This window comes from Pan troglodytes, chromosome 4 (genome assembly GCF_028858775.2).
Source record: "Pan troglodytes isolate AG18354 chromosome 4, NHGRI_mPanTro3-v2.0_pri, whole genome shotgun sequence".
Taxonomy (NCBI): Eukaryota; Metazoa; Chordata; class Mammalia; order Primates; family Hominidae; genus Pan; species Pan troglodytes.
The window spans coordinates 51,170,859-51,194,051 of record NC_072402.2 but is presented as its reverse complement, the minus strand read 5'-3'; the positions used below and the strand labels follow the sequence as shown (position 1 = coordinate 51,194,051).

Here is a 23,193-nt window from a genome sequence, read left to right as displayed (position 1 = left end):
TTGCCTTTTCCAGAATGTCTTTTAATTGGAATTATACAGTATGTAGCCTTTCAGACTGGCTTTTCTCACTTAGCAATATGCATTTAAATTTCCTTCATGTTTCTTCAGGGCTTGATAGATTATTTATTTTTAGTGCCTGGTAATATTCCATTGTCTGGATGTACCACACTTTATCCATTCAATTATTAAAGGACATCTTGGTTGCTTCCTGTTTTGGGAATTATGAATGAAGCTACTATAAACACCAGTGTCCAAGTTTCTGTGGGCAGAAGTTTTTGGCCCCTTTGGGTAAATACCATGCAGCACAATTGCTGGATCTTATGATAAAAGTGTGCTTGGTTTTGCAAGAAACTGCCAAATTTGTCTTCCAAAGTAGCTGTACTATTTTGCGTTCTCACTGCAGTAATTCCTTTTTTCATTTTCATACATTTCGAATGGGAATGTCTATAACTGTTATTTCATACCTGTCCTACCATGATATTTTTAAAGCAGATAACTTGTTTTTCTAGTTTACTGGCAGACAGATGAAGAGGAATTTTGTACCAGAATCAATTATAAGCAGAGACTAACCCATCTAACTTAAAATATTAGGATAGATAACATTGAGTGCTGGAATTGCTTGAGGTTTTGGAGCATGTGGGAATGTGGTTAATGAATTTTGCATGTGAGACAGACATAAATCCTTGGGGGCCAGAGGGTGGATTGTGGTAGACACAATAATTATTACCTAATGTTCATATTTTTGTCTTTGGAATCTCTGAATATATTACCTTACATGAAAAAAGGACTTTAAAATTGCGATTCTGTTACATTACTTGAGATGAGGAGAATATACTGGATTATCTGAGTTAGACCAATGTAATCACAGGAGTCCTTATAAGGAAGATCAGATTCAGATAAGGAGAAGATAAGATGATAGAAACAGAGGTCAGAGTGATGTGGGGCCGTGAACCAAGAAATGTAGACAGGGTTTGGAAGCTGAAAACATGAGGAAAGGGATTCTCTCCCATAGCGTCCAGAAAAAAATGCATCCATGCTCACACCTTGATTTTAGGACTTCAAACGAACACTTAACAATCACCACAAAAAGACTGAGATATAAAAGCATTTAGAAGGAAATAAAGTTTAAAATAAATGTTTATAAGAGAGTTCAGAGTTTATAAGGACTAACTAAACAAACAAAAAGCAGGTATTTACAGAAAACAATTATGTCTTACGACAAATTCCTAGATTTTATCATTATTTTGTTCCTAGGGAAACGTAGTAATTTTCTCACATATTCATCCTATCTGAAAGGTTTTTCATTTTTTATATACATGCAGATATCAGTCTTGCAAACTTATTAGGAAATCAGTAATTAACAAAAAAGGCTTAATGTTATTTTTATGTTGGGGTCTAGAACTAGACAGGATGAACTTGCTTCTTCAATTTGCTTTTGTTCATTTTTGTTCATATATTTTATCTATCTCAGGTTTTAAGTTCCTCCCCTCCCCTCTGATGGTAGAATGTGATGTACCCATACCCGTAACGGTAGAAGGATAAGGTGTTAGTTTTTCTTAGAAATAACTTATCATAAATATTTTACTATCTATCTATCTATCTATCTATCTATCTATCTATCTATCATCTTTTTTTTTTTTGAGATGGAGTCTCGCTCTTGTCGCCCAGGCTAGAGTGCAGTGGTGCCATCTCGGCTCATTGCAACCTCTGCCTCCTGGGTTCAACCAATTCTCCTGCCTCAGCCTCCCAAGTAGCTGGGAATAAAGGAACCTGCCATCACTCTCAGATAATTTTTGTATTTTTAGTGGAGATGAGGTTTCATTACATTGGCCAGTCTAGTCTCGAACTCCTGACCTCAAGTGATCTGCCCATCTTGGCTGCCCAAAGTGCTGGAATTACAAGTGTGAGCCACCATGCCCAGCCAACTACCTATCTATCATTTATCTACTTATTATCAGATTTTTTCATACTCTTATAGTATTCACATACATGAAAGTAGTATACTTCATTTTCTTGATTTTCTATTTTTGAGCAATTGGGTTGTTTCCAAATTTTTGCTATTATAAATAAAAATTCAATTGGCATCCTTATAATCAGATCTTTGTGATCATTAATATTATGTATTAACTATTAATCTATATTTTTAGAAGTTGAATTTTGTTGTTAATACTTTTAATTGACATAATAATAGTATGTATTTATGGGGTACATGTGATATTTTGATACAAGTATACAATGTGTAATGATCAAATCAGATTAGGACATTCATACAATGTATAATGATCAAGTCAATTAGGACATTCAACACCTCAAACATTTCTTTGTATAGGAAACATTTCAAATCTTCTAGCTATTTTCAAATATACAATAAAGTATTAACTATACTCAACTTACTGTGCTATCGAACAGTAGAACTTATTCCTTCTATCCAACTGCATATTTGTACCTATTTACCAACCTCTCTTCATCTCCCTTTTCCAGGCTCTAGTAACCATCATTCTATTGTTTACCTCCATGAGATCGCCTTTTTAGCTCCCATATTTGAGGAAGAACATACAATATCTTTCTGTGCATGACTTATTTCACTTAACATAAAGATTTTCAATTCCATCCATATTGCTGCAAATGACAGGATTTCATCTATTTTACGGCTGAATAGTATTCCATTTTGTATATAAACCACATTTTTAAAATCCATTTATCTGTTGGTGAACACAGGCTGATTCTATATCTTGGCTATTGTGAATAGTGCTGCAATAGACATGGGGGTGCAAGTATTTTTTTTGATATAATGATTTGAAGTTGAATTTTGAAGCAAACTGCATATCAATCTTAAAATGTATAGTTAATAATGGCACACTGTTCTAGGAGTTGTTAACACATTTGTTAAAGACTTTCCTTCAAATTGAATTCTAAAAAGTTTTGAATTCTTTCATACTTATAACCTGTATATTCCCTACTTAACACCCTTATAGAGAATATTGCATATTAGAAACACATAAGATTAACCTAGTGAAGCAATCTGAATGTTTATTCCCCATTATCTGAGGACTGTTTATCCAACTTGAAAATAAATCACGCTTTCCATTTGTCCTTTGTTATATTAATATTTGTGGTGTGTGCAGTCATTATGCTCAATGAGTTTAGTATACCACATAGTATAAACACTTGTAAAGTCTGACACTAATGCACGTTGAATCAAGTCCGAAAGGAAATTTCAGGAAGTCGTCTTTGCATTTCTCTCATGGCTAAGTCGCTTCCCTAAGTCTCTTTCCTACAGATGAAGCCTATCAAATTGTCTTCAGTTATTATTGAGTAGAGGTGACCAACTATATGGGCAAAGTAATGAATCATACAGGGATTAATTCTATTTTCAGTAATTGGCCTCTTCTTTCATGTTTTGCTACTAAATGAGAAATCTTACTTGAGACATAGTAAAGATGAAGCAACTGTTAGCATTCAGGGTTAGCACCTGCTCTGGAGTTCGTGGGCTCATGAGGACAGCCTAAGTTTTAATTGCTAGGACCTGATACTCGTTGTAGAATAATCCAGATGTATGGAATTAAATGAGATAGGTTGCTTAGCTTGCAACGAGGATAAAATGTCTTTTTAATTTGATTAAGAATATAAAAGTCTGACATTTTATGAAAGATATCACATTTCCCTGGTATATACTTGATTTATTTCTGTTTCTGTAGCTCCAAAACATTTTCAATATTTTGGTGGAACTGTTCAGCCACTGACAAGTTATGGAATTAGTTGAGGAGACAATTTGATCAAAAGTTTTAAAGAAATTTCAGTTACAAAGTTTAGTTTATAGGAAAATGAGCTTGAAGTGATTAAATAGCAACTCCAAAGCTGCCAACAACCGGTAGGAGTATAGTGGGGTGGATGTTTGATGTTGAAATGTAGGCATATCAGAATGTATGAATTATTTTGTGTACAGGAAAATGCCATTTCAAATAAAATTAAGCTTACTTGCTCAAACAGGAGGAAACCCGAATCTCTCCCATAGACACGGGATCAGAGGACTAAAGGGAATTTTTAAAGCATTTGAATTTGAGTCCTTGAATGAAGCAAAGCCATTTCTGGAGACAGGCATTCCACAGGGAACACTTTGAGGTACAATGCAGTTCCTTAAATTTTAGAAATTCCACTTTAATGCACTGTGGATGGCCAGTAGTAAGTTTAAGATCATTTCAGGCTCTAAGCTGTATCAGTGTGATTATTTGTGTTTAATATTAAAGGCTGATGTTTAACTGCAGGCAGAGAGATTAATAATTCCCCACAACTTGAGCTATATGCTTGTTTCAAAATTATTATCCATTCAGAAGCCAACCTACATTGAAGGGTCAGCAAGAAAGTTCATAGACTGAGCATTCATTACCAGGCTAAGAAAAAATATCTGCAGGCGTTTCTAACAGAGACACATGGCTGCCTCATAAGGAAAAATATAAATTTTATCAGAATGACAATAAATTTAGTTTACGCTTTTGTACATATTAGTGCTTTTACTAATATAACTGTTAACTATCTATAGGTCCTACTGTGAAATACATAAAATGTAAATGTGTTAGAAAATAACAAAAAAAAAATCTTTTGCCTGCCTCCCCCATACAATTCTAAGTTTAAAAAAGCCTAGGCATTCTTACAGATATATTATGTTCACTGAAACATTTCAAGAAATTTTGAGTTCCTACCTTGTGGCAAGAGCTTTTGTCTCTGCTGGAGAATCAGCCTCGGTGAATCTTGATCTGAAGCAGCTGTTGAGGCTTCCAAACCCTGTCCTTGCTTTTATATACCCAGAGGAAACTATTTTATCCTATATCAAGCAACTCTCTCAAAACATTGCCTTTTCTTAGAAATTTGACTTTCTGATGTCTTGTGACTTGAGATATTTGAGTGGCAAACATAGAAATTTATTTCTGTAACACGATATTGCTAAAACTGTGGGCCATGTGATTGGATTGGCTATTAGAAACACATGTGATTATTTTGCTCTGTTGTTTCCTTACGCCTTTCAAGAAAGCTCAGCTGACTTATACAAATTTAATCTGCTCCAGGTCTTTCTCTGTAACATGTAGAGCAAAAATTTTTGAAGGATTATATCGTCTACATCATTTTTATATTTTTGGGCCTAGACATTTATATTTCTAAAAAGCTTTTCCATAGCCATTAGCAAGTTAGTCACTGTTCAAACAAATGTTCATGTCTTCACCACTCTGAGATAATCAACCTGGAAGGTACTCTTGCATAAGTCTAAGATGAAATATATGCCTGACCTTGATCTATCCTCCTATCTGACACTCTGTTGATACTTCTCACTATATCTTTTGTTAGGCATCCACCTCTAAAAGTTTCTTAGTCCCTCTTAACATGTGCCATAATGGCATCTCAATCTATAGTAACTACATAGCCTTAAAATTCAGTTAATTATGCCAGAAGTATAATATTATCAACTTCTCAGCTTTTCTCTTTTACATATACCAAATAGTATGTGAGTGCTCAATGTCTTCAATAATTTTAGTGTGGATTGCTTTTGTGAGTGACTCCTTTTCTTATGTCTTGAAGATTTCTCTTAGTAGTTTGTTTTGTTGGGGAGTTATTCCAGTTTGCTTTTTTCCTCTTGTTCTCAGTTAAGTTCCTTTGGTTCTTATTTGCCATTCCTGAACTAGGCAAAGCTAAACTGTTGCCCTCTTTTCTGGTATGATTATTATAAACAATAAGACGTGTGTGGATGTGTGTATATATATCTCCTTTTACACCTAACTGTGGGTTCTCTAATATCCTAAGCATTCTTCTGTTTGAATACCTCTTATTTTCTGGTTTCAATCTATGGATCTTTCTTCATTTTTTCCCTTTCATATTACTACTGTTCTAATTCAGACTAGAAGACCAAAGCCTACTTTTAAAGGTGACCTCAAAACATACACCTGCTTTCTAAATTCATTTCAATCCTCCTTTAGTATTTGAGTACATTATTTCTAGTGGCAGAATGTTTCAAATGTAAGCCTATATTAAATGTATTTCTTTGCCTTTGGAAATTATTGGAAAATAGTTTCACTGAAATTTTTACTTTACCATATTTATGAGGTATCTATATTCAAAATATAAGCAAATGCAGTATTTTCTGTATATCTTACCTTTTCTTTGGTAAAATAGATAATGTCACTATGAGTTGAACCCACAGTCAAGATACTAAACTCAACAACTATAATCAAGGCTTGTGAAGCAAACAGTTCAGGACTAACAAGTTTATATGATTCAGAGGTAACTTCAGAAGCCCATGAACAAGCCAATGAATCTCTGAAACTGTTTTCCAGTTTCCTCTTTCACTTGGTATTTCGAAATGATAGAGAAAGAACACATTTTAAAAAATCATCTAAAGCAGCCTTCTAAAGCTGAAAACTAGCAATCTGAAGACCCAGGTCTCATGCATCAGTTAGTGTTTATGTAACTAAAATATAATAAAATGCATATTGGCCAATAACTGTTAAGCAAGCATACACAGATTTATTCTCTCTCCCCTCCCATTGTCTCTTCTCCATCTCCCTTTCCTCTCTTTTTTTTCACTATAGAGTTTATCTGCTTTTAGAGGAGCCAGGTCTTGATGACTCCATTTCCTCTGTCATCTAATGTCAGCCTCTTTTCTACCTGCATCTGAGTTTACAAACGCTAACTAAAGATGTTTACATGATATTCCTGCTGGAGTCAAGTTTCATTACTCTGTTATAATCTTTGGCCTTGGTATTTGGTAATTTTCTCTGGTAATATCAATCTTCAAGGTTGTTTTAAAAGTTTACTGTCCTGTTAAGCCCCTGTACACTAAAAGTTTGGTGTGCCAATAGCTTACTCTTCCTGTCTATTGATTCTAAACAGTAATACTTATACAAAAATACAAACCTCAAGTAGAGACAAAAATTGGCTTTTATATATAAACCATACAGTGCCTAACAGCCTCTCAAAACACAGAGATTTCTGGGAGAATGGGGTTTGTATCTACTGATTCCAGCAGCAATCTGAAAGCAGCCAGGCCTAAAGGCAAGGCTTGCCTGATTCGCCTATTTAGGGTAAGGCTGGAGACACTGAATAGGAGAGAATAAAGATCTAGCCGGGCAGGTTCTGCAGGATAGCTGCCTGCATAGTGCCTAGAAGTCCTTAAAATTCTTGAAGCAGATGGTGAAAGAGAAAGTCAATCACTAGTGAGCCATTGCCTTTTACTTAGTCAATAGATGACAGGCTCTCAACAATCATATTAGCTAGGGCGTGACAAAGGGGCAAGATTAGAAGCACCTGGGGAGCTTTTAAAGATTCTTATGTCCAGAATTCTGGTGTACAGGATGTACTCAAGTCTAGTTAAATAAGAATTTCTGGAAGTGGGAGCCAGGCTTCCCAGATTAGTCCAATCTGGAGCAAAGTTAGGGAACCAATGAGCTACATGTTTTTACTCTACATACTCCCTTCATGGAAGATGACAGAAATCTCCTTTATGAAAAGTTAAAGACGGAGGAAAAGAACAAATTACTTGTCTCTGAATCTCATATTAATTTTATAGATGGAAATAATAATACTTCTGAGTGATTTTTAAAAAATCAAATGGTATGATGCAATAAAACATCTTGTACATAATTATTCAGTATTTTTCTTTGTCAGAAGAAGGTAGTATATTAATCATTATTTAAATATAAAAGTAAAGCATTACCGTAGTGAATTCCTGGAATTTTGTGTTGCAATAGCATCCATTCTGAGTCTAGGTTTAACTTTCTTAAACGAGAAGCTGGGCTCAGTAATCTTCGAACATAGTTTCTAGGTTCTCTGCTTCCTTCTAGTTCCTCAGTGTAGTTGATCCAGTTATCTGCCTTATATAATCACCTCCTAGTGACCACCTCCCTAGGGGACTGCTAGATACAACCGACTTCATTCACCCACTGACCTCCACACCTCACATAAGCCATGCAAATATGCTGTAGCAACTACCTCTCAGTCACATTGTGACCCACCTCCCTGCCCTCTGCCATGGAACTCAACCCACCGATTAGAATTCACCAAGAGAACCCTGCTTGGGTAATGCCCTGGTCCCCAGTAAAGTCTTTGGTCCCTTGGTCTCTCCCTTGACCCCCTCCTGTTGGTTGAAGATGCATGTCCTGCATGGCTCCCCACTTCCCGTTGGCCCTGCAAGGTGTGCCGCCCTCTTCTCTCTGTGATCCGTGAGTGATCCACTGCTTCTGTTATTTCATGTGTTTTGTTTAGTTGCCTCGTCTGATTCTCACCTGACTGGCACATCTGAACCGAAATACCTAACTTCTTTCCGGGTCAGGGCTCTCCTAGACAGTGGCTGTCTTGGCAGGCATAAACTGAACCTGGGTCAGACCAGAGCTACAAGGGCATTTGCCAGTATAAATAAGTTTCCTGTGAAAGGGACACCTGGTCACAGGTTGGGCCATTAGGCATTAGGGCTGCCCATCAACATAAAGAAGTATCCCCTGAATGGCACATTGTAAACATCCATGACCAAATCCCCTGGAGCTCTGTTAGGAAAGGGCTAGAGTTTACAGCCACTTCCCTCAAGACAAAATTAGAGGAAAATACGACTGCCCATTAATGCATCCTCATTAGCTGTCAGTAAACGTCTATCTCCACACCTTTTGAATTCTCACTATGTGTTTCATCAGAACCAGATGGTGTAATCTAAACTGTTGCTCTATAGGTCTTAGGATTTATTGGCATATCTGTTTCCAACTGTATCATCAATGATATACTTCATGTAATTATACATTCAAAGAAAACAGGAAAAGTAATGCAAGTGATAAAGGCATAGTATCAATGAGATTTGGAAACATTTTTCTTCAGTAGTGTTCATTGCATTCTCTGATTTAAAGTAGAATTTTAAAAGTGCATTCCAAATTATAGATAAAAAGCAATAACATTCTCTCTAGAAATTCAAACTGTCAGTCATACTGTGTACATTCTCATTGGTTAATTTAATTTGTTAGCTGTATTTGGGAACTGCTTTGAAGAAATGAGAAATCTTTGAAGTAAACTTTTCCTTCTCTTGTGTTCCCCAGTTCCAGATAAAATGGAGTAGTCACTGAGATCTGCAAACAATCTGAGCAAAACGATCTTAAGTCCTTTGGAAAATATCAAGGCCAAAATTAACAAAAAGGTGCATCTGGGTATTTTTGAATTATAATTAAATATAAATCATTTAAATATAAAGATTTTCATTTATGAGAATAGTATCAAGGCACAATTGAACGCTTAACAACTTATTTCCAGTCAAATCACTCAAAGTCTGTTAAATATTGTAGTCATGATTGAAAAAAATTACACAATTTTATACATATTTTGTCATTTTCATTTTCCTTAAAAAAATCATACTTAATGTAAGTATATGCATAAAAAGCATGAAACTTTGCAATGTCTATATCTAATAAATCTTGCATATTGACATTCTGGGGCTGAAAAATTGCCCCCAGGCTACTCTTACTCCACATATATTATCTCATGGCAACCTTAGACGAGAAGTAAATGCAACCCCGCTATCTATTTTTCATCTTTTATAAACCTAATTTTAAAAAGCTACGTGGATCTCATATACAGTATGCAGGGATTCTATCCCAATACACACCCACCAGAGGGCTGTCACCTCTAGCTCTTCCACCCTCGACACTTCTCATACATATAGTGCCTTCTTTTTCACTGAGTCAGGTCAGAGTCAGGCTACAGTGTACCAGGACACAGTTAAGTGTTATCCTTGAACTAGATAAAGTAATCTTTCACATTTATGTGCTTTATAGTTAAAAACTCTCATACTATCTCTTTTAATTCCACAACAAGTATATACAGTTCGTTCATTCATTCAAGTTTCAACATTTTTTCAAGCACTGCCCTTGGGGTGCTGGGATTATGAACATGAACAATATGGTCTCTCTTTTAAGGAATTTACAATAAACTTTGCAGGGAGAGTGTATTAGTTTCCTATTACTGTGTAAAAAAAACTACAAATTAAGCAAATTGAAACAACACTTATTTGTGAGCACACAGTTTTGTAGATTAGAAATCTGGACAAGGTTTAATTGGGTTCTCTGCTTAGGATGTCACAATGCTAATATCAAGGTGTTGGCCAGGCTAGTCTCTTATCTGGCGGCTCCAGGGAGAAATCTGCTTAGAAGATTGTTCAAGTTGTTAGCAGAAGTGCATTCCTTAAGGCTATAGGATTGAGATCCTTATTTTCTTGCTGGCTGTCAGCCTGGGATAATTTCTTCTACTGGGGATTTCTCATCTCTAGTGTCTGTTCTCAGGCTCTGGAAATTAGGTGATTCTTTAACCCTTTTCTGCTAAATTCTGTTCACCCAGATGGCAGACCGAACTCAAAAAAATACAAGCATCTCTCCCCACAATTACATTTCTCAAATCTTTTTGTAATATTCAGCAGCCAGAACCATTGAAACTCTTAATGAAGGTAAGATATTTTAAAGTTATTTATTTTGTTTTAAAATTATTTTTGAAAATGTGTATCTTGCTCAGGCACATTTTTTTAGATTGACATAGTATCTTCATGTAAACACACAATAACCAGTCACAGTTTCCAATTTAACATCATGCAGATTATTGTAGTAGTAAGATTCTCTTTTAGGTGGCAAAATAGACAAGGTAATCAGCAATAGGTTCAAGGGCTACAGAAATGTCAAGAAAGATATGGAATAGGAAAGAAATAAGTCATTGGTTATATCTTAGATTCAGATAGTGTTTTCAGTTGCACAGTGGGAACGAAAGCTAGATTGCAGGGGGTTGATTAGGAAAAGAATATAGAAAAAAAAAAAAAAAGTCCGGTCACAATGGTTTACGTCTGTAATCCCAGCACTTTGGGAGGCTGAGGTGGGTGGATCGCCTCAGGTCAAGAGTTTGAGACCAGCCTGGCCAACATGGCAAAACCCTGTCTCTACTAAAAGTAGAAAAATTAGCCAGGCGTGATGGCACAAGCCTGTAATCCCAGCTACTGGGGAGGCTGAGGCAGGAGAATCGCTTAAACCCAGGAGGTGAAGGTTGCAGTAAGCTGAGTTTGTGCCACTGCACTCTTGCCTGAGTGACACAGCAAGACAGACTCCGTCTCAAAACAAACAAACAACAACAACAACAAAAACAAAACAAAACCAAAAAATGACTGTAGATGACTTTCTCCCTAGGGTGGCTTGTGAAGTCCTAATTTCACATCCTTTTGAACACAATAGATATGCCCGCAGGCTCTGGAGACGATTCTGGGCTCAGTGGTTTCACTATTCCTCCTGTTCATCTATTCATTGCCATAACCCATTATATTGGGATTTGCAAATGGACATTCTAGCTTTTGTCACAAATATGCAGGCTGTTGTTGTGTACAAAGGGAGTCAATATTTGTCTTCTTCCTAACCTCATACCACTCCATTAAAGAACCTGAAATAAATAAATCAGCCATACCAGAGAGCCAGCCATTCTATCCTAAGTGTTCTTTGTAAAGCACTTTTGAAAACTAGAATTTCATTATGTAAGCATTACAAATTGGCAGGGGGACGTGGGGGAAGGAGAAAAGAGAGCATGGCCCTGGTAACTGATGTGAAGGCGACCTAAAATCCTGATCATGAGAACTCTGAAAACAGTCGAAGCAGAAGAGGACTGCCACACTAAGAAAGTGACCCAGTGGAACAGAGAATGGATCCAAGGTCAGGCTGTCCCTTTTGGTAACAATGATGTAGAGCATCTCTCTCCTAGAGTCATGCTGTCCTTCAGGATGTTTTAAGCATAAAACACACATGCACATGGTAGAATTAAATGGTTTGGAGCTATGGCTATTATCCCAGTTTTCTTTAACATTAGCTGCATCTTTCCAATGCAGCAACATGTTATTTCAGCCAATGAATTCCTGACATAAACTGTAAAAGAATGACCTTAGGCCCTTCCAGGTTACTGATGCTGTTAGATATTATCCTTCATCTTTTTTAACATCAGGTATATTCTAAGGCCTTTAGAGTTAGAAGAATGTCAGAGAGAAAATATTAATGGGACTTTAGTGCCAACCACTTACACAGTGTTTTAGTTTTCTATCGTTTCTTTCCTTTTTCCCTCACTCTCCAACTTCCCTGGAAGCTCACAAGGAGTAAAAGCATGTCCTCTAATGTATTTCACTAAAACGTTTATAAAAAATACTTTTGCAAATCGAGGGAGAGATTTTTTTTTTCAAGTGACAGAAACATAGGCCACAAGAAGTTCTGGGGAAAGAGGAGCTAGTTTGGTTTGGGGCTTAAATTTTACTATCCCATCCAAAATAGCGGAGTTTGACATGCTATTTCCCAGATTACAAGATTTAAATTATTGCTTTGCCTCACATCATCAGTACTTGCCCTGAAAGTTCTTCCCAAATAAGTACTCCCTCAGCTCATAAACTTTTATATTGTGTTTTCCACTGTGCATTGCCCCTTCAATCAAAACTGCTCTTTATGGTTTAAAGTTTGGGAATCAGATGATCCCATTCAGTTGTGTTTCTCATAGGCACTGATGTTTGAAGGAAACCATTAACCTGTTTGTGGAAGGAAATTTCAAACCCATAAGGAGGTGGAGAAATTAAGTCATTTACACATCCCTTTATCCCCTCTCCTATTTCAAGGAAACCTACCCCAATCTTGCCTGACTACTAATTTGTAAGAAAGATTCTAGAATCCTGAATGATGTTATCTGAAGCTCTGTTTTTGAATACAGAGAGATCATAAATAACATGTTGTATGTGTGAAGCTTAATAACTCACATATATACGCTTATATATGTCTATGCTATATACATTTGTGCTACCCCCCTCCTGCCTGCCCACACACATGCTTTTGATTGTGGCTGGCTATTCTTTTCTTCCTTCAGTAAAAAAAATGACAAATTTTGGGTAACCCAGAATGAAGACTGCACTTTCTAGCCACCCAACAAGGTGTGCCTGTTTGACTAGAAGAAAATACATAAGAATTTTATTTTTATAATTGCAGAGTGTGGCTGCCTTCCTAATATGATACAAAAATAAAAATTCATAGAAGAAAATACTGACAATATAGGAGAAAAGACTATGTCAATATGACAAATAACAACCCAAGAAAATTATTTGTCAATCATGTGAACCAACAGACCATTTTTCTTAATATCAGCAATCTCAACATGTCAATGAAAAAATGTCCAATAACTCAATATGTAAGTGAAATAAACAGAAAGTTCACAGGAAAGGAAATATTAACAATGAGTCTTAAACCTATGAGAAAAAAGCCAAATCCCCTTTGCTTATAATAGAACCACAAATTTTAAAAGATTGGCAAAGGTAAAGGACTTTGATATGCTTTGTCAAGGGTTTGAAGAACTTTTCTCTCAAAATTGCTGATGAAATATAAAATGGTAGCACTTCTATGGATACCATTTTCAACATATATTGATAATATTAATGTTTATCTGCCTTTTACCCAATAAATACATTTTATGCCAATGTGATTTCATTGCTGCAAAAATTTGTGCATACCAGAAATTTCTGTAATAGAAAGAGTTTAGAAATCCCATTATGAAGTGAATGATTAACAGATTATAGTATATGGTTAACAGATGACTAACACATGCATTCAATGTAGTACTAGACAGTATTAATAATTAAAAATATATAATTATTTCCAATATATATTGTTAATTGAAAAAAGTCAAGTTATAGAATAAATGTATATTGTGCTATCAGCTCTTAAAAATGAATGTAAAATTATCTACATAAGAAATGACAATTTTTGACTTTAGGAAGGTTATTAGTAAGGCTGAGCCATAGTAATAGTAGGGTAATTGCTTTTAGCTATATTGTTTTGTTCTTTTTAAAAAATTGGCCATGAACCTATAGTAACTATTCATCAGCCTTTTAATTCAAGATTTTTCTTCCAGGTTAGTGCTACTCTCCTCCTGACTGACTATCAATCTGGATTGTCCCTTTGTGCTTCAGTCACCTGAATGTTCATTTAGATTACTAATGCATCAGAGAAAGAGAAAGTGAACTGGCATTCCTTAAACACAGCATTATTTATTAAACTGAAGTGCTTTGCAAAATGTTCTTGTGCACATTTAATCTTCATAACAGATAAGAAAACATGGAAACTAGGAGCTAGAAAAGAGTTGCTATTTCTTGAATGCCTACAATGCTCTTGGCATTTTACATACATTCTATTTTTTCATTTCTCATTGGAGTCCTCTTATTAACCATACTTTTAAAATGACATATGTTAAGTACAACCTTATGAAAAATCTTGCCCAAAGTTAGCCAACTGAAATAAGTCAGTACTGTAATTTCAACCCTGGTTTATTTATTAATAGAAACACACATCAAAAAGTTTAGCAATAACAATAACAACAAACAACAAACACAACAAAACAACAGACAACAAAACAACAACATCAGTCTTGGTACATGCCATTGTTGGCTTCAGCTTCTATCTCTGATAATTGCCCTCAAAGGGTACAGAGTTACCTTTGTCACTTCCACGCAATTTTTAATGCACTGTCCAAATCTTTGCTTTAGAAATCAGAAGAAAACGTGATATATTTTTAAAAGAATGAACTTAATCCCTGTAAATTCCTTTTAGTTAGACCTTACTATTTTACATTTGGAGTGATATTACCGTTTTATCTCAGACATCATCCATTTCCACCTTCACTTTTTAAAGATCATGTCTTTCTAGGTTTTTGGTGGGAAAATATGGATATTTTATGATCATTCTTGAGTCAGTACCACACTTCATGTATGTGTCTGATGCCTGATAACAGTCTGGGATTTCTGCATCGCTATCTGCCTCCCATTGTGCTGATACCTCTGCATAAATGACTAGAGAGGGTGACTTTGGAGCAATTCATATTATTTCCTGTCCCTTTGTTCTCTGCAGTACCACCACTGAGCCTTTACTTAATCTCTTTGTCTAAAATAGGAATAATAAGTAAACTGACTAATGTGGCTTTGTATTAACAAATGAGAAAATAGAGTGCCTAGTATAGCACCTGGTTCATAGTCAATGCTCAACAAAAGTAATTATTATTAGTAATATATCACTTTTGATTAAATTTCGAATAGAAAAAAGACATATAACAGTAATTTCTTTAAAAGTTAAACTTTCTAATATTGAATTACTTTGACCACCCAGTTCCTAAAAATTTTTCCCTGGCCAAATGTTATTGTGGTTTATTAATGGGCTCAAGGTCTATGCTATATTGCTAACTTCTTTATCACTTACCAGTTCAGTTAAGTCTTTCCTGCTTTTTTTCTATCTCCAAGACTCTTTCAATTTCAAATAAAGAAAAATTTGATTATATCTTTTTCCATGTCTCTAAGCACTCTGTTCCTAAGAACTAATATTACGTGTATGTCTGCATACATAATGGGCCTGTATGTGTGCAGTTTTTATCCAGCTCCCTATCCTTTTATTATCCAATTTTTTTTACAAAATTATTATTATTTTGTATAAACTCTGGCCAAGAAACTTAAACATATAGCCACTGTTATCTTACCCTTACAAAAGTCATCTGGATTTCTGCTTGAATTAAGAAAATTTCCTAGGAGCATGAAGGTGCTAGACTCCTTTTCTAGAAAGGGTGAAATGTGTCAAGGTGTGGATAAAGGACGTCTGAAATATGTTCTTAGTAAGAATATGAACACAGTTATCCATGGGGAAGCACTGAAATGCTCATCTAGTGGCCTTCATATTTTTTAAAGGACAAAAGGCTAAGAGCCAAATATGAAAATATTGTCTCTCAGTAGAAAACAATAGTAATTAGTCAGATAAAGTCTATCTAACAAAAGGTGTTTTACAGTGAATTTAAATATTCCAAAAAAATCACTCAAAATTAGAATTATTTTTATGTGTTTTGATAATTTTTAAAATAAAAATTTTCATTATTATACAACTCCGACATGAAGAAACCTGGAGATCTCATGAAAGTCAATTAAACACGAAAGACAAATTAAATTTCTATTCAGCTTTTCCTGCTACTTCAAAAAAGCAATGGAAAATGAGAAGAATAATTTTACCTAGATAGTATTCAGAGCAGGTAATGATCTTGAGACACAGCTAAACCTTGAACCATCACTCACTGATGAAAGACCTGCTGACTTGTCCTGACTGTGAATCTCTATGAAGCTGGTGGTAAAATTCTCTGAAGAATCATTACTTAAATATTTACATATATGCTATTTTTCAAATCATTAAAACCCATTTAGAATAAAAATATAGTGAACTGCAAAATATGTACTTTTGTTATTTCATATTTCATATTCCAGTTTTTACTATAATTTCAATATAAAAACCCATGGCTTCCTTCTATATCTGATTAGTAATCCAAGACAACTCTGAAGGAATTGTCAAGTGTACTAAAAAGTATACATTCTAAAGAGTTTTAAAATTGTTTTAGTAGATTTTTAGTTTTAATTCACATTCTACTCTCTAAAATGTAAATGTTAACCTCAGAAATAACAAAGTTATATATGTATATATATATATATTCCTCCTAATCAGACAGTGAATCTGTGAGTGTAATTTTACGTAAAATGTTGGCATTTTTAGGTTTGATAAAATTCTATTGGCTAGAGCTTACTTTTCTCATTGATACATGCTGAAACTCTCAGTGTGTAACCTTTCTTCACCCCTTGTTCCCTGTCCCATTTTGATATTCAAAGTGAACATTAATAGTCTGAATATCCTGCTTTGGATGAACTTTCAAAGAGCATTTCTTACTTCTATATGCAGTGGTGACTTACATCAAGTTTCTGGTGTCCTGGTTGCCATCTTCTGCTCCTATTCTCCAGCACATTCCTAGAATTGAGACCAGAGACATGAGAATATGAGCCAATGTGTCTAGCATCTTTATGTGCCTTCATATAGAGGCATAGTATATGCTAGGCATAAGCAGACTTATCAAATGGTAAGGTTATCATTGTTTTCTACCAAGGCTTTTTAGGAAAAAGAAGTTCTGTTTGGTGAGGCATTAATTTAAAAAATTCAACACCTTGCTCAGACCCAAAGTGTTATAAGAATATATGCTTCATAAGGAAGAAAATATTATTTTCACCATACATTGGATATGACACTTTATATAAATTAAAATAACATCAGCAAGATTCATCTCATTAAACATTTAAGCATTCAATATTTAATCATTACAGTAATCGTTTATTGGTTGGCAAATACATTTCTATGGGTCATCTTATGATTAAACTTCAGTTTATATTCCCTTCCCTGAGTTCAATTGGAACCCAGAAAATAGAGCTGCCAGAAATATCTATATTATGTTATTATTTATAATACATGTAATGATCCATATCTGCAATGTCATTTTAAAAATGTTATCATCATACCATCACTTTTGGTAACTAGTACATAGACTATATTTGTAGATATCAGTGAACTGCATGCCAAAATCAGTATATTTTGAAGGAGGGAACATTATTTGTTTAACATTTTACTGCATTTTCACTTATCAGGGTCCTTGTGCAATCATGGAGTAGGACATCAGCACACATAATTTCAGCCTGAAGAAATCACTTGTTGGATTTTCATATTATCTAAACAGTTGTAGGGCAAGATTATATCAATGCATGAATTTCTGGAAATGGCTTATTTCACAAAGGGTCTCTGATATTTATGCATTCATAAATTATAAAAGAAGACAATATTTTTTTCTTAATGGATTACATGTGTAACTATAAATAGAGAAAGAATTCTAGTTTTGGTTACACAGTGTTCAACAACTTCATTACTAGTGAGAAAAACCAAGGACTAAGTATTCAGTGGGGTGGGTACTCATTTCACATATTTTATAATAATTCAATACTAATGTTGGTAGGTCAAGATTTATTGATTCAAAACATCAATATAAGGAATTATAATATGTCATAGCACTTTCTAAGAATCTGAATATACAGACTATTTTTGGCAGTTGAATTTGGCTCACTTAAATTTTCTTTCAGTATATGAATAGGAATCACTGAACAAATATTTGTTATTTAAAAGGAGAGTTTTCCATTATTAGATTAAATTTTAATTTCTAAAAAGGTAATGGCAATGTTAGTATAGAGGTGGCATAAGAGAGGGATGTTCAAAAGCAGACCTAGTTCTAGAAGGTGACTGAAAAGAGTCTAACCTAGTCCAAAACCATTTATTATCAAACATACTTGATGGCCTCTCTACCACACATATGTAGAAAGGTGATATTTAGGACATATTAGAACATATATACATACATATATATATATGTATACTTTCCCGTAATTAGAGTTGACACTTGATAAAAAACAAGTCTAATAAAGTTTAAATCATACCAAGTTTAAAATAAATGGTAAATCTAATTTGTGTAACTCTTCTCTAACAGTTGTCTCAAGTTACAAAGTTTTGAACTGCATACTTTTAAGAATTGTTTTTATTAACATTATTTTTCTCTCTTGAGCCATAGGAAATTGTATATTCTTCTTGAAATACTGTGGTACAGTGCTAATATCAATAGTTAGGCAGAGCTCTATATACTTTAAGGATTGATTGATATCCACAAAACTAAGTGACTTAATAGAAAGCCATCATATCTCTGTTGCAGAAATGTTTCATGGTCAGAACAATATTATTTTTAGCAAGTGATTTCAGATATGCTCCAAATACACAGAGATATGAGTAATCCAAGCCCCAAATTCTAATTCCTAAACATACTTTATTTAAACAGCTCTCACTAAAAACCCATGGTAGCAATTAGACATTAAAGAATCTCATTAACAGTTTTAAAGACAAACTCAGGTACATTATTATATGTCAGCATTTTTGCTTATCTTGGGTAAATAATAGGGAATGTGTTAGCTGGGTCTTATGGTAAGTTTATATTTAACTTTATAAGAGGCTACCAAACTGTTTACCAAAATGACCATACTATTTGCATTCCCATTTGCAATACATGTGAGTTCCACGTGTTTGTCAACACTACTTTAGCTGCATCCCATAAATTCTAATGTATGTTTTAATTTCATTAAATTAAAAATATATTCTATTTTTGTGCCAGGCATGGTGGCCTCTGCCTATAATCCCAGCACTTTGGGAGGCCGAGGTGGGCAGATTGCCCGAGCTCAGGAGTTCAAGAGCAGCCTGGCCAACATGGTAAAACCCAATCTCCACTAAAAACATAAAAATTATTTGTGTGTGGTGGGGTGTGCCTGTAGTCCTGGCTACTCTGGAGGCTGAGGTAGATTGATTGGTTGAGCCTGGGAGCCAGAGGCTGCAGTAAGCTAAGACTGCCCCACTGCACTCCAACCTGGGTGATAGAGTGAGACTCTCTCTCAAAAAAAAAAAAATACATATCATATATATATATGTGTGTGTGTGTGTGTGTGTGTGTGTGTTTGTGTGTAGTAATTCTATTTTCTTGTGTTTTCTATTTTTTCTTATAAATTATTTAAAAGTCTACTGTTTGATTTTCAAATATGTGAGGGTTTTCCAAATGTTGTTTTGGTATTGGCTTTTGATTTAACAGCTATATTGGCTGAGAACATACTTTGCATCATTAAATTCTTTTCGATTTGTTAAATTTTGTTGTATGGGCCAGATATGGTTTAGTTTGGTGACTATTTCATTCGCTCTTGGAAAGACTGTATATTCCCTTGTTTGGTGAATGGTATGTAAATATTAGGTAGGTTGTGTTTCTTGATAATGTTTAAGTCTTCCATATGCTCATTGATTTTCTGTCCATTTATCAATCACCAGAGAAATGGTATCTAAAATTATGAATTTTTTGTAATTAGTTTTATTAGTTTTTGCTTCATATGCTTTGATGCTGTGTTATAAAGTCCATGCACACTTAGAAGTGTCATGTCTTTTTAACAAATGACCTCTCTTTTTATGTAATATTTCTCTGTCTCAGATAATATTGCTTTGAAGTCCACTTTGATAATAATACAGCTGTTCTCATATGTGTTGGGTTAGTGTTAACAATTTATAGCTTTTTAAAATCCTTCTACTCTTACCACATACATATTTTGATATTTAAAGTAAATTTTTCATAAAGTACATAATTAGGTTTTACTTTTTTTAATCCAATATTAAAAACTCTGTCTTTTAATAGGTATATTTAGACTTTTTTCTTGGTATAATTACTGATGTTTTGCTTAAAATGTACCATCTTGCCAGTTGTTTTCTACTTATTTAATTTCTTCTTTGACTTTTTTCTTTTTCTTTTTTGAAATTAGTTGAATATTATCATTCTATTTTACTTTCACTATTGGCTTTTTATTTGTGCCTCATTTAAAAAAATAGTGGTTTCCAGGCCAGGCGCAGTGGTTCACGCCTGTAATCCCAGCACTTTGGGAGGCTGAGGCGGGTGGATTACCTGAGGTCAGGAGTTTGAGACCAGTCTGGCCAAAATGGTGAAACCCCGTCTCTACTAAAAATACAAAAATTAGCCTGGCATGGTGGCAGGTGCCTCTAATCCCAGCTACTTGGGAGATTGAGACAGGAGAATCGCTAGAACCTGGGTGGTGGAGGTTGCAGTTAGCCAAGATCTCACCATAGCACTCCAGCCTGGGGACAAGAGCGAGACTTCACACGCACACACACACAAACAAAAAGAAAATTGGTTTCCCAGAGTTTAAAATATACATCTTTAATCTTTAGTAGAACTAAAACAATAATTTTCCTAAAAATAAAAATTAATAGACAATGTGAAATTACAAAGCATTTGTTTAGGCCAGAAAAATTGAAAGTGGTAATGGGACAGTGTCAATGCCTGAGCCTAACATAGTAGATGCTCCTCTCATAATTTATAATTGTATTGAGATTCAGAAGTAAACCTGGCCCAAATGATGTAGTCTGGCATTCCTTTCCTGACTACTCTACATGTCACCTGACTTTTTATACATAAGACTTGGCTTGAAAGAGAGCAATTCAGTTGTCATAAGTTCTGCTATGACCCATGTTCACCTAGACATTAACTTCTTTACCTGGCTGTGCCCTAAGCATAAACTTGGGATCTGGAAACATTAGAATACTTTTGCTGATCTGTTTGTATTGTGTAACCTGATTTTGCTTTCTGCTCTATTAGATTACTGTGAATATTGAATTATTGGCTCCAATATTTGGTTCTTTTACCTACTCTAACCCCTCAGATCCATTCAAATCCTATGGAATCTGCAGCTCCTCTCGTTAGTGATGGAGTGTAATTTCTTATCTTTTGACTTTGGGGTTGGCCCTGTGACTTGCGGTGTCCAATGAATGCTAACAGATGGGATACAAGTAGAAAGTTGAAACACATCTTTTATGCTTCTTCCATCACCACAACAAGAACCCGCTATAGCTGGCCCACTAGCCCAAGAAAGGTAAGAGATGTGAGTGAGGAGCAGACTGGTATTCAACCTGCAGGTTAGAGCCAAGACAGCCTAAATCAACCTAGATCAGCAAACTCCTAGCTGACCTCAGACATGTGACTAAGAATCAATAATCATTTTAAGCCACTGAATTTTGAGATGATTTTATATAGCATTATTGTGACATTGGCTAACCAATACAGCAACTGATATCTACAATTGTAGTGCTGCCCTGACTAAAACCTAAAATATATTGAATTTGTTTTGGGACTAGGTGGTGAGGAAGAGTAAATTTTTTTAAGGAGGCTAGAAAAATATGGCTCGTGCTATGTAATGGCTACATATTTTGGTGTAACTCATTTGTGGTAGTCCAGAAGGCAAATAATTTTACCTAGCAAACTCCTAGAATTACAGAAGATTTCAAGAAAAAATATTAGAAGTGTAGGCTTGTAATTACTAGCTGCATTTGACAGGATATATTAAAAAAAAGAAATAAGCTCAGAAATAAGCTTAGGTTGTAATGAATATTGAGAAAGCTCGTAGAAAGCCAAGAAATTTTAGAACAAAATAATTTTTTCCAATAAAAAATGTGGCCATTAAAACACAACCTTAGTAAACAGGTTAAATCCAGGGCGTCACCAAAAAAGTCTCAGTGTGAAGATCAAATCAAGGGTGTGACTGTCATGCATTTTTAAAAGACCTCTCAAAGGATTACGATGGCACTCAAATGATCATTTCAACCGAAGCTGTAGGTAATTAGAAAGATTGTGGACATGGTCTCACAGAAGTATAAGGTGCTCAACATATATAAAATTACCTTTAGAGAAAGATGCTTTTCTAGAAAATGAGTGATTTTAGTAATTTGCAGTTGATTGAAGTAAATCACATGGAGAAGCAAGAACATTTTTAAGTATACCGTATTAGCAAATATGCTGTAGACTTTATAAGCACTGTACACTTAGGCTACACTGAATTTATAAAAATATTTTTTCTTTCTTCAATAATAAATTAAACTTGGTTCACTGTAACTTCTGATACAAACTTTTTTTTTAAGTTTTTGACTCTTGTAATAACACTCATCTTAAAACACAAACACGTTGTCCAGCTGTACAAAAATATTTCATTTTTTATGTTTTTTTTTTTTTTTAAGACAGGGACTTGCTCTGTTGCCAGGATGGAATGCAGTGGTATGATCATAGAACACTGCAAGATCCTGCCGTCTCAGCCTCCTGAGTAAATAGGGCTACAGGGGTATGCCACTATGCCTATAATTTTTTAAATATTTTTTTCTTTTTGTAGAGATGGAGGTCTCCTATGTTGCCTAGGCTGGTCTTGGACTCCTGGCCTCAAGCAATCCTCTAGACTCAGCCTCTCAAAACACTAGGATTACAGGCATGAGCCACTGAGCCTGGCCAACTTTTTTTCTATTTTTAACATTTTTTGAACATTTTTTCTTAAAAACTAAGATACATATGCCACATTGTCTTAATCCAGTCTATCATTATTGGACATTTGGCTTGGTTCTAAGTCTTTGCTATTGTGAATAGTACCACAATAAACATACTTGTGCATGTGTCTTTATAGCAGCATGATTTATAATCCTTTGGGTATATACCCAGTAATGGGATTGCTAGGTCAAATGGTATTTCTAGTTCTAGATCCCTGAGGAATCGCCACACTAACTTCCACAATGGTTGAACTAGTTTACAGTCCCACCAACAGTGTAAAAGTGTTCCTATTTCTCCACATCCTCTCCAGCACCTGTCCTTTGTAGGGACATGGATGAAGCTGGAAACCATCATTCTCAGCAAACTATTGCAAGGACAAAAAACCAAACA

General features: G+C 34.9%; 1 long non-coding RNA gene across 1 annotated transcript in view; it reads right to left on the bottom strand.

The window, feature by feature from the left end:
• The window catches only part of LOC129143962 (uncharacterized), a 356,924-nt gene that overhangs the window by 95,559 nt on the left and 238,172 nt on the right, over positions 1–23,193 (bottom strand). Inside the window, exon 2 of the long non-coding RNA XR_008547976.2 lies at positions 16,781–16,835. This is a non-coding gene — a long non-coding RNA (uncharacterized LOC129143962). The remainder of the gene's footprint in view (positions 1–16,780; positions 16,836–23,193) is intronic.